Source organism: Heterodontus francisci, chromosome 1 (assembly GCF_036365525.1).
Source record: "Heterodontus francisci isolate sHetFra1 chromosome 1, sHetFra1.hap1, whole genome shotgun sequence".
NCBI lineage: Eukaryota > Metazoa > Chordata > Chondrichthyes > Heterodontiformes > Heterodontidae > Heterodontus > Heterodontus francisci.
In genome coordinates this window covers 272,001,547-272,014,444 of record NC_090371.1, presented here as the reverse complement: position 1 = coordinate 272,014,444, position 12,898 = coordinate 272,001,547, and the positions used below count along the sequence as shown (strand labels likewise).

The 12,898-nt window shown below is 43.9% G+C and overlaps 1 protein-coding gene across 11 annotated transcripts in view; it reads right to left on the bottom strand.

Annotated features, from left to right (window-relative positions):
• The window catches only part of psd3l (pleckstrin and Sec7 domain containing 3, like), a 433,935-nt gene that overhangs the window by 29,561 nt on the left and 391,476 nt on the right, over positions 1 to 12,898 (bottom strand). Inside the window, exon 14 of one of the 11 annotated variants that reach the window (XR_010976222.1) lies at positions 1,260 to 1,436. The exons of the other annotated variants lie outside the window; for them this stretch is intronic. The gene's annotated coding sequence lies outside the window, so the exon portion shown is untranslated. The remainder of the gene's footprint in view (positions 1 to 1,259; positions 1,437 to 12,898) is intronic. 11 annotated transcript variants of the gene reach the window in all.

The following is a 12,898-nucleotide window of genomic DNA, read 5'->3' as shown; positions in this document are numbered from 1 at the left end:
CACTTTTAAGCCCTTTCCTCCATTTGATCAATATCCCTTTTCAGGTTTCTTTGACCTTCTAAAGAATTAACTACAACTCTTATTTTGGTACCTACTAGAAATCTTACCACAACTCCCTCTAGGCCTATATCTAAACCATTGATAAAAACCACAAACAAGAGAGTCTCTAGAACTGAATCCTGTCCAACCTCTCTGAAAAACTGCCCTTAACTTCCCCCTCTGTTTTCTCCCTTCTAACCAACTTGTAATCTGGTTTGTTATCCTCTCCCTACTGGCATACCCCTTAATCTTTTCCAATAATATCCGATGTGGTACCTTGTCAAAGGTTTTCCTAATGTCACCTACACCTGTGTAATGCTCAGCGCTTCACAGATTTGAACTGGTTGTCAAGTTTACTACTGTGCAACTACAGAAACAATAACATCTTCAGTAGCCCTGTTTGACAATATATTGCATGGTTACCCAGCTTATATATATTTTTTTTTACAATGGTATAATTTCAACACATATTAAAATAAAAACAATTCTATTATCATGGATTCATTGCCTATAGTGTAAGATTCCATTCTCTCACACCCACCAGGGGAAAAAAAAACAGCCAAGCTGGCTAAATAACATATCATAAATATTCAACCTGCTCCATTTCCTCCATAGAAAATAATTCAACCGCAGAATTTATGACATCAATAATTAATAAGATTTGAGCAAATCCAGCTGCTTACTGTATAATAAATATTTTTCCTCCTCAGTCTAGTTTGTGCAACACTATCATTTAAGCACTGTACCATCTATCTTCCATTTGGTGTACAGCACTTTCAATCAACTTTAATGGCTGCGAATGTCAAGAAGAAAAACAATTCCTGCCCTGGGACCAGTCAATGAAACTTTTAATGGCAGTTGCCACCAGAACAATCTGGATTTTTACTTAAGCTGGTCATGAAATCAAATCTTTCATCTATAGCCTTGAAGCTAATATATTACCACTGAAGTACTCCCACATACCCTGTTCAACTTCACTGCCAGATTATCTCTCTGCAATGAGCTCCACAAAAATAAATGATATTTATTCCCATGTGGCCATTAGAAAAATAAATATGTATGATTGCATACAAAATGTCTCTGCTAATGCAAGACGTGGCCAGTTAATATACTGGACCGTACAAGAGCTGATGTAGCAAACTGATTGCTACACTGAAATGGTGGTAGGAATCTCTAATAATGATCTTGAACAGTTCATAATAAAGCACAGGCAAACTCACAATACTCCCTGGGAGCCACTCGAGGTTCACTTCTCATTGCATAGGAAGCTTCACTGAGCCTCTATTCGTACCACACCTGATCGTGGGACGTCATCAGAGATACAATTTTAAAGGGGCTGCAGGAACACAGAGATCTCGGGCGTTCACGTACACTGGTGGCATGACAAATCAATCAGGCTGTTAAAGAAACATAGGAGATCCTTATCTTTATAAATAAAGGAATAGAGCACAAAAACAAGGAAATTATGCTAAACCTTTATAAATTGGTTAGGCATCAGCTGGTGTATTATGTCCAATTCTGGGCACCACACCTTAGGAAGGATATCAAAGCCTTGGAGAGGGTGCAGAGAATTACTAGAATGGTGCCAGAGATGAGGGACTTTAGTTATGTGGAGAGACTAAAGAAACTGAGATTGTTCTCCTTAGAGAAGGTTAAGGGGAGATTTAATAAAGGTGTTAAAATTATGAGGGGTTCTGATAGCATTTATAGGGAGAAACGGTTTCCATTGGCCGGAAGATCGGTAACCAGAAGACAGAGGGGAGATGAGAAAAATTTTTGTTCTTTTTCTTTAATAAACACAGTGATTTATGATGATTTGGAATCTTCTTCTTCTTTGGCCTCCTTGTCTCGAGAGACAATGGGTAAGCGCCTGGAGGTGGTCAGTGGTTTGTGAAGCAGCGTCTGGAGTGGCTATAAAGTCCAATTCTAGAGTGAAAGACTTCCACAGGCGCTGCAGATAAAATTGGTTGCTGGGGCTGTTACACAGTTGGCTCTCCCCTTGCGCTTCTGTCTTTTTACCTGCCAACTGCTAAGTCTCTTCGACTCACCACTCTTTAGCCCCACCTTTATGGCTGTCCGCCAGCTCTGGCGATCACTGGCAACTGACTCCCACGACTTGTGGTCAATGTCACAGGACGTCATGTCACGTTTGCAGACGTCTTTAAAGCGGAGACATGGACGGCCAGTGGGTCTGATACCAGTGACGAGCTCGCTGTACAATGTGGCCTTGGGATCCCGCCATCTTCCATGCGGCTCACATGGCCAAGCCATCTCAAGCGCCGCTGGCTCAGTAGGGTCTATAAGCTGGGGATGTTGGGCGCCTCGAAGACTTCTGTGTTGGAGATACGGTCCTGCCACCTGATGCCAAGGATTCTCTGGAGGCAGCGAAGATGGAATGAATTGAGACGTTGCTCTTGGCTGACATACATTGTCCAGGCCTCGCTGCCGTAGAGCAAGGTACTGAGGACACAGGCTTGATACACTCGGACTTTTGTGTTCTGGAATACACTGCCGGAAAGGGTAATGAAAACAGATTCAATGGTAAATTTCAAAAGGGAATTGGATATATACTTGAAGAGCAAACATTTGCAGGGTTATGAGGAAACAGCAGGGGAGTGGAATTAATTGGGCATCTTTTTCATAGAGTTGGCATGGGCAGGATGGGCTGAATTAACCAATACACACAGAAGGAGGCCAATGTAGTGTTCAATGTCCATCTCTTGCTGTCCAGTAAAATCATGGTATTCGGGTATCAGACAATTTCAACTTCCGTAGGTCATGCACCAAGGGCGTGTTAAAACTATATGGCTGTCAATTCCATTCAAACTATTCGTTCTGTGGTTCTCCTCCTCCATCCCTCTGTACAGCGATAACCTGGTAAACAGCAGCCAAAGATCCTGCCTAGCCAAACCTCCAAGACTGTTTGTGGAAGGGCTTACAAATTGGGCCTAGCTCAACATCCAAAAAGCATTCAAAAAGTTCCACGTACAAGGCCATCAGTTAGGCTTAGACTTGGGAAATGGATAAGAAACTGGATGAAGTGTAGAAAGCAGCTGGTACTTGCTGGAGAGCTAAATCAAGAGGCTACTGCTGAGAGGTTACCCCAAAGTTCAGTATTGGGGCCCTATCAATTTTAATACTTGCCACACAGAAACAAAACTACAAAATGAAATAAACAAAATGTATAAGTGGGTGGGACAGTGGCAGATGAAATTTAATACAGCCAACTATAAAGCACTACAAAGCACACATACTCCATGAATGGCGTTAAAATAGCCAAATTCAAAGAGTATTCTACAGTGCAGTGCTAGCAGATGCTCAACATGTCACTCCAGAACAACAATCAACTAGAATGCTAAACTATTCAGCCACAAGAGTAGGTAGGGCTCAAGTAGTAGGATTGAGGTGTTTAAAAGATAAAGGGGTTTGATGAAGTAGATACAGAGATACTATTTCTTCTGGTGGGGGAATCTCGAACAAGAGGGCATAATCTTAAAATTAGATCCAGGCCAATTAAGACTGAAATCAGGAAGCATTTTTTCCATAAAAGGTAGCGAAATCCTGAACACTGTCCCCCACAATACTAGGACAATTAGAGCTTTCAAGATCAAGATCAATGAATGTTTTGTTAGATAAGAAGCATCATGGATATGGAGCAAAGGTGGATAAATGGATTTGAGGTACCGATTGTCCTTAATCTAAAGGAACAGCAGAGCAGGCTTGAGGGACTGAATGGACTACTTCTGTTCTTAGGTTCCTGAGCACCAGAATAGACTGGCAAGCATAACTCACTGATTTACATCTCCTCCCTGTGGGTTGTTTTGGCTTTGCTCCGCACCTGCCCAACTGGAAGCTGAAACTTGCCATGGGTGCCAACATGCGCCTGGCATGCTTGCCCACCAATCTGCTACACAACCTGTCACATCAGTGAACCGTGCCACACCATTACTACTGACCAATATTGTACTTCTTATTCAATCAATTCTTGTACAAATTTGATTAGTAAAATGAAGCAGGCATCTACTGCCAGCAACCGACTGCAGTATTAGAATCCATGCATGACAATTCCTGATGCTGCAATACAGACTATTGAAATTGAGTTCAGATATAAATGGGTTTAAAGGAATCCAAACACAAGCACTAAACTGATGTCAGCGAAGCAACTGAACAACAGAATGAAGTGGCTCGCACACTTATATTTGGCTCTGGATCTGCAACTGGATTTTTAACACTGAATGGATTGCCAGCATTACTTTTACACTGCTAAATGCAATTTAACTTCAGAGTTGCACTGATCAATTCTTGTGGTTTTAATGTTTTGGTTTTTATTCAAAATTCTGCTTAAACGTAAGCTCTGACTCTTCAAAAGAATCTGTAGTATAATGTGATATAGGTTGCTGCTGGGTAGATTATGTAAATAGACTGTAAGCATCATTACAGATTGTACAGAGCCTTGTGAGAGGAGTATAGTAGTGGCAGCCATAGATGATGCATGTTTCCAAATAAACTCCAGTTACCTTAACCCACACATTAAATCTTTATTCAGTACAAAGAGTATAGTAACCCGGATATTACATGGTGACAGCAGAAAAGCAATTGTAGAAGAGAAGAAATCAAAATATCAAAAAACAGAAGATGATGGAATATTCATTGCCCTTGCCAAAAAACTTTGAGCAGGTAGCAGGGCCGGACCAAGGCGAGGCATGGCTGAAATGGGTCCAGAAGTTCTAGAGGTACCATTCTGGGTCGGGTTTAGCTCAGAGACCAGACAAGGAGCAGGTCAGTACGTTGTTGTACACCACAGCGGAGTGTGCAGACAACATTCTCATAACCCAAGGAATCGATGAGTAGCAGACTGTTTATGCTGAAGTTATAGAAGCTTTAGAAGAGTATTTCAAGATCAGGAAAAATGTTATCGTTGAACAGGCAAAGCTTAATCAGTGCAGCCATAGAAAAGGGAAAGCACTGATTCGTTTATTAATGACCTATACAAGATTACAGAAGATAGCGAGTATGGAAGTTTGCTTGAGGAGTTGATTCGAGATAGAATTGTAGTCGGGGTAATAGACGATGCACTGTCAGATCAAATACAGTCGAGGGAAGACTTGAGTTTATAATAATAGAGAATTTACGGGCAACAGCTCTGAAATCGAGTGAAATCAGAAATTTGCAGAATGATGAAATATGTGAAAGAATAAGAGATTATCAAAATGGTTGGCCAGCATATATGCCACATAACCCAGTTTTAAGGAGATTTCATGAGCAAAGAAGCCATCTAAGTATTGTGGATGATTTGCTCGTCTACAACGAAAGATTGGTCATTCCAAGAGCTTTAAGATTGGATTTCTTCGAGAAGTTACACCAAGGTTATTTAGGATTCACCAAATGTCAAGCAAAAGCGAGCAACTCAGTATGGTGGCCTGGTACATCAAAAGAGATCGAAGAAATGATATCTGGATACATCACATGTGCTACTACCAGACAAGAGATGAGAATGCCACTGATGTCATCTTCGTTTCCATCCAGACCATGGGAGCAACTAAGAATGGATCTTCTTTGAGTGTAAAGGGAAGATGTTCCTTATTATCATTGACTATTACTCGAGATGGGTTGAAGTTAAGCCACTACATGGCCAGACTTCAGAAGCTGTGATCAAATCTTTGAGAGAAATTTTTACTACACATGGCATTTCAGATACTGCGATATCTGACAATGGGCCGCAATTTCCGAATGAAAGTTTCAAAGAAACATACGGATTTGTTCAAATCACCAGTTCACCAAGATACCCTTAGGCCAATGGAGAAGGTGTTCACCGCACTATAGGAAGGATGCGATTGCACTGGAGAGGGTGCAGAGGAGATTCACCAGAATGTTTCCTGGGCTGGAGCATTTCAGCTACGAAAAGAGACTGGATAGGCTAGGGTTGTTTTCCTTAGAGCAGAGAAGGCTGAGGGGGAACCTGATTGAGATATACAAAATTATGAGGGGCATTGATCGGATAGATAGTAAGAAACTTTAGTGGAGGGATCAATAACCAGGGGGCCTGGATTTAAGATGGGGGGCAGGAGGTTTAGAGGGGATTTGAGGAAAATTTGTTTCACCCAGAGGGTGGCTGGAGGAGTGGTAGAGGCAGGTACATTCACAACATTTATTATTTAGATGAGCACTTGAAACATCATAGCATAAAAGGCTACGGGCCAAGTGCTGGAAAATGTGATTAGAATAGATAGGTGCTTGATGGCTGGCACAGACACGATGGGCCGAAGTGCCTGTTTCTGTGCTGTATAACTCTCTGACTCTAAACTGTGAAGATGCGATTGAAGAAAAATGAAGATTTTCAATTGGCACTCTTAAGCTATCGATCTACACTACTTCAGAATGGGTTAGCCTCATGCGAATTGTTAATGGAAAGAAAGTTGAAGATACAACTTCCGAATTAGTGCAGAAGACTTGGAAAAAGTGAGGCAGAGAGCAATCAATTCAAGCAGAGAATTATGATAGATGCAACAGAGTGAGAAATCTATCAGATGTCCAACCTGCAGAATCAGTTTGGGTGAAAGACCACAGTCGATATGGAGAAGTGATAGAGAAATACCAACATCCATGATCATACACTGTCCAGGCTGATCAGCAGATAAGAAGGAACAGAAGATCATTGGTACTGGCACCGCAGAAGAAACAAAGGGAAGAAAGGCAAGAGAATCAGTCATCAAAGAGAGCTGAACCAGTGATGCTGCAGTCAACAGATAATCCAGAGGACAACAGGAATAGAGTTCGTGAGTCATCAAATAGTTCCACTCGAATACAAAGTAAGGAGAAAGAACTAAAAGACTAAGAAGGTCAAACATCTTCATGTAAAAGGAGAACGCGTTGCGGCAGTGTCGTGAAAATGTCACAGCATTACTTAACCTAATGAATGAAGTCAGAGATTTGGTGGGGGGGGGGTGTAGTATAATGTGTTATAGGTTGTTGCTGGATAGATTATGTAAATAGACTGTAAGCATCATTACAAGATGTGATGTCATGGATTGTACAGAACCTTGTGTGAGGGTATTATAGTAGAAGCCATGGATGCTAGATGTTTGTATTTAAACTCCAGTTACCTTAACCCACAGACGAATGTCTTTATTCGGGACAAAGGATATTACAGAATCGAATGCAGGTCTCACTAGGGCTTAGTGTGTAAGTTGGCAAGGCTTTCGACTGAGCCTTGCATGCTGAAAAAGTCCTCGGGCTGGACATTGTCTTCGCGATGGGGGTCTCGACCACCGATAACAGCATGTCACCTCCTCAGGGGAAGGCCCGCCGAATCAAGTGCCAATTAGCACCTAAGTGGACAGCAGCGGGCCTTCCACAGGATCAAGAACCCCAGTGACAGAAGTCCTGCCCTCTAAAAGCTATCAGCCAGAGGCAGACAGCTCTTTAACTGAGCAGTACCACTACAGCCCTGCGACCCAGGCCACAAGTAATTCCCAATGGGAGGGGTTTTGCAGGGTGGAGGTCACAGAGGGAGAGGTATGTAGGGTGGAGAGCAAGGACAGGGTGGGGGGGGGGGGGGGTGGCTCTCAGCGGGCCCCCCTTCCCAATGCAGAGTCCCTCATTCAGGCATTATGCCTTTTAACGAGGGACCCACTCCCAAAGTCAGCAAGCAACCTGCACGGGTTTGATTGGCATGTTCCCCATGCGGCAACAGGTCCACCCACCACTGGGCTTAAGGGCCTCAATTGGCAGCAGGGCAGGAAGGCCATTCAGAGGCCTTCTCGCCCCTGTCATAATTTGGGTGGAGGTGGGAAGGTGGCAGGGTCCCTCCCCACCACCAACCCACACAATTATATGCTCTCCCTGCCTCCAAACCCACCACGAGGAAGAGCATAAAATTAACTCCCTTGGGTTAATCCTTGATCCATGCTGAATTAGCAATTGGGATTCTACTATTCGATTCAACAACCCTACGCTAACAAAGGGAGAAGAATAATTAGTCAGAGTTCCTGCACCTGATCACTACCTGGTTGGAAAGAGCAGGTGAATGCAGGGTCAGGCTTAGTTGTGATGCTCACCTGTTTGAATAGCCAACTGACACCTACTCCTGACAGGGAGCAAAGCGTTCAGGAGAGAAAAGTGAAGGGAAAGAACGGGAGAAGGGATTTCTAAAAAAAAAACTGTCATTCTGCAAACAAACTTGAGTTTCCGTTTAAAAGCAAAATACTGCAGATGATGGAAATCTGAAATAAAAACAGAAAGTGCTGGAAATACTCAGCAGGTCTGCCAGCATCTTCGGAGAGAGAAGCAGAGTTAACGTTTCAGATCTGTAACCTTTCATCAGAACTGGCAAAGGTGAGAAAAGTATTAGGTTTTAAGCAGGGGGGGGGGTGGGAAAGAGAACAAAAGGGAAGGTGTGAGATAGGGCAGAGAGCAGGAAAGATTAAATAACAAAGATGTCATGGGACGAAGGCAAAGTGTGTGTTAACGGTTGTGCTGAAAGTCAAAGCATTAGTCCAGAGAGATAGTTTATGGCAGAATAATGAGCAGCTCTGTCCAAAAGCACATGATAAACAGGCACATGGCCTGACCTGCTGAGTATTTTCAGCACTTTGTTTTTATTTGAGCTTCTTATTTTTTGGTCTCAAGTGGAACTTAAAGAACTTTGTTAGTTGGGCCTTCTTCAGAGTGGGCCTGTGGTAGTCACTAGACATGTGGAAAATAAAAATCTGTTGCAATGTTATTATAAAACAATATTTTCCGTCGCTCCCCATTTTATTTTCTCAAACAGAGACTCCAGGATGGTATGTTGCCTCCCTGGTGCTAGGGTCAAGGATGTCTCAGAGTGGCTGCAGGACATTCCGAAAGGGGAGGGTGAGCAGCCAGAGGTCGTGGTCCACATTGGTACTAACGACATAGGCAGGAAGAGAGATGAGGTCCTGCAAAGCGAATATAGGGAGTTAGGCAGAAGGTTAAAAAGCAGGACCTCTAGGGTTGTAATCTCAGGATTATTCCCTGCGCCACCTGCTAGTGAGGGTAGGAATAGGAGGATAAGGCAAATGAACGCGTGGCTGAACAGCTGGTGTAGGCGGGAGGGCTTCAGCTACTTGGATCATTGGGATCTCTTCTGGTGCAGAGGTGACTTGTACAAGAGGGACGGGTTGCATCTGAACTGGAAGGGGACCAATATCTTTGCAGGGAGGTTTGCTAGTACTACTCGGGAGGGTTTAAACTAGTCTTGCAGGGGGGTGGAACCCAAGGTAGTAGTCTCTCCGATGAGACAGTTGAGGCAAATGTAGAGGTTAAAGCAAGCAAGTCCAGTAGGCAGGACGGGCAGGGGCAGGACAGGGAGCGTGGAATGTCTGGTAGGCTAAACTGCATTTACTTTAATGCAAGAAGCCTTATAGGTAAGGCAGATGAACTCAGAGCATGGATCAATAAATGGGATTGTGATATTATAGCTATTACGGAAACATGGTTGAGGGATGGGCAGGACTGGCAGCTCAATGTTCTGGGGTACCGATGCTTCTGGCGTGACAGAGGAAGAGGTAAGGGAGGAGGGGGAGTTGCACTATTGATTAGGGAGGACATCACGGCAGTACTTAGAGAGGATATCCCGGGGGGAACGTCCAGCGAGGCCATATGGGTAGAACTTGAAATAAGAAAGGGGTGATCACTTTGATGGAATTATTCTATAGGCCCCCCAATTGTCAGAGGGAACTGGAGGAGCATATATGTAGGGAAATCACGATAGATGTAGGAATTATAGGGTTGTAATAGTAGGTGATTTTAACTTCCCTAATATTGACTGGGACTGCCTTAGTGCTAAGGGATCAGATGGGGAAGAATTTGTTAAGTGTGTCCAGGATAGTTTTCTGAAGCAGTATGTGGATGGCCCTACTAGAGAAGGGGCTGCACTCAACCTCCTCTTAGGAAATGAGGCTGGGCAGGTAGTTGATGTGTCAGTGGGGGAGCACTTTGGGTCCAGTGACCATAACTCTATTAGCTTCAAGATAGTTATGGAAAAGGATAGGACTGGTCCTCAGGTTGAAGTCTTAAATTGGGGGAAGGCTAATTTTGATGGCATCAAACAGGAACTCTCAAAAGTTGAATGGGAGAGGCTGTTACCAGGTAAAGGGATGTCTGGCAAGTGCGAGGCTTTTAAAAGTGAGATAGGAAGAGTTCAGGGCCGGCATGTTCCTGTTGGATGGAAGGGCAAGATTGGCAAGTTTAGGGAACCTAGGTTGACGAGGGATATTGAGGGTCTGGTCAGGACAAAGAAGGAGGCATACGTCAGGTATAGGCAGCTGGGATCAAGCAAGTCCCGCGAGGAGTATAGGGGATGTAGGACTACATTTAAGGAGGAAATTAGGAGGGCGAAAAGGGGCTTTGAGATTTCCCTGGCAGATAAGATAAAGGAGAATCCTAAAAGATTCTATAAGTATATTAAGAGTAAAAGGGTAGCTAGGGAGAGAGTAGGTCCCCTTAAGGATCAGTGTGCTAATCTGTGTGTGGAGCCACGGGAAATGGGTGAGGTCTTAAATGAATACTTCTCGTCTATATTTACCGTGGAGAAGGTCATGGAAGCTAGGGAGTTCAAGGAAGGGAACAGTGATATCCTGGAGCATATAAACATTACAAAAGAGGTGTTGGAGGTTTTGAAGCGCATTAAGGTGGATAAATCCCCAGGGCCTGACCAGGTGTACCCTAGGATGCTATGGGAAGCAAGGGAGGAGATTGCTGGGGCCCTGGCAGAGATTTTTGTATCATCATTAGCCACGGGTGAGGTACCGGAAGACTGGGGGATAGCCAATGTTCTGCCTTTATTTAAGAAGGGCAGCAGGGATAAGCCAGGGAACTACAGGCCAGTGAGCCATACATCAGTGGTGGGAAAGTTATTGGAAGTGATTCGGAGAGACAGGATTTATATACATTTGGAAAGGCATGGTCTGATAAGGGATAGTCAGCATGGCTTTGTGCGTGGGAAATCATGTCTCACGAATTTGATTGAGTTTTTTGAGGAGGTGACCATGAGGATTGATGAGGGCAGGGCGATGGCCGTTGTCTACATGGACTTTAGCAAGGCCCTTGACAAGGTCCCGCATGGTAGGCTGGTCCAGAAGGTTCGAACACATGGGATCCAGGAGTGAGCTAGCAAATTGGATACAAAATTGGCTTAGTGATAGGAGGCAGAGGGTGGTAGTGGAGGGTTGTTTTTCAGATTGGAGGCCGTTGACCAGTGGTGTGTCGCAGGGATCGGTGCTGGGCCCTCTGTTGTTTGTCATATATATTAATGACTTGGATGTGAATGTAGGAGGCATGATTAGTAAGTTTGCAGATGACCAAAATTGGTGGTATAGTGGACAGTGAAGAGGTTGTCTAAGGTTACAACAGGATATAGATCAACTGGGAAAGTGGGCAAGGGACTGGCAAATGGAATTTAACGCAGACAAGTGCGAAGTGATGCATTTTGGGAAGTTAAACCAGGGCAGGACATATACAGTGAATGGCAGAGCCCTGGGGAGTGTTGTTGAGCAGAGAGACCTTGGGGTGCAAGTACATAGTTCCCTGACAGTGGCAACACAGGTTGACAGGGTGGTGAAGAAGGCGTATGGCATGCTTGCCTTCATCGGCTGAGGCATTGAGTACAAAAGTTGGGACGTCATGTTACAGTTGTATATAACGTTGGTTAGGCCGCATTTGGAGTACTGTGTGCAGTTCTGGTCACCACACTACAGGAAAGATGTGATTAAGCTTGAGAGGGTGCAGAAAAGGTTCACAAGGATGTTGCCTGGTTTGGAGGGCTTGAGTTATAAAGAGAGATTGGATAGGCTGGGTCTGTTTTCCCTGGAGCGAAGGAGGCTGAGAAGCTGACATGATGGAGGTATATAAAATTATGAGAGGCATATTTAGGGTAGATAGCCAGAGTCTGTTTCCCATGGTAGGGGTGACTAAAACTAGAGGGCATAGATTTAAGGTGAGAGGGAGGAGGTTTAAAGGGGATCAAAGGGGTAAATTTTTCACACAAAGTATAGTGGGTATCTGGAATGAGCTGCCTGAGGTGGTGGTGGAGGCAGGAACAGTAGCGACATTTAAGAGGCATCTGGATAGGTATTTGAATGAGCAAGGCATAGAGGGATATGGAATTAATGCAGGCAGGTGGGACTGGTATAGATAGGCATTATGGTCGGCATGGACGCGGTGGGCCAAAGGGCCTGTTTCTATGCTGTACGACTATGACTGTATAACAGAAGCTGGCAGTTATCTTTGCAATCCAGGACTCTATGACTCTATATGGTTTCTTCCTAAATCCACCTTAAAAATAAAAGCAAAATACTGCAGATGCTGGAAATCTGAAATAAAAACAAAGTACTGGCAATACTCAGCAGGTCAGGCAGCATCTGTGAAGAAAGAAGCAGAGTTAACGTTTCAGGTCAGTGACCTTTCATCAGAACTGGCAAAGGTTCGAAATGTGATATGTTTTTAGCAAATAAAGCGCGGGTGGGGGAGAAAAAAAAAGAGAACAAAAGGGAAGCATACTATAGGACAGAGGGAAGGAGAGATTAACTGACAAGGAGGTCATGGGACAAAGGCAAAGAGAGCATGCTAATGGTGTGGTGAAAGACAAAGCATTAGTGCAGACAGAGTGTTAATGACAGAATAATGAACAGCCCGAGCCAAAAGCACAAACATAAAAAAAAACCAGTAGGTAGGCACATGGTAAAAAAAATGGAACAAAATAAAGTAAAATAAAAATAAAAAAGGGCCAGTCATGCTCTGAAATTATTGAACTCAATGTTCAGTCCAGTAGGCTGTAGCATGCCCAATTGGAAAATTAGGTGCTGTTCCTCCAGCTTGCGTTGATGTTCACTGGAACACG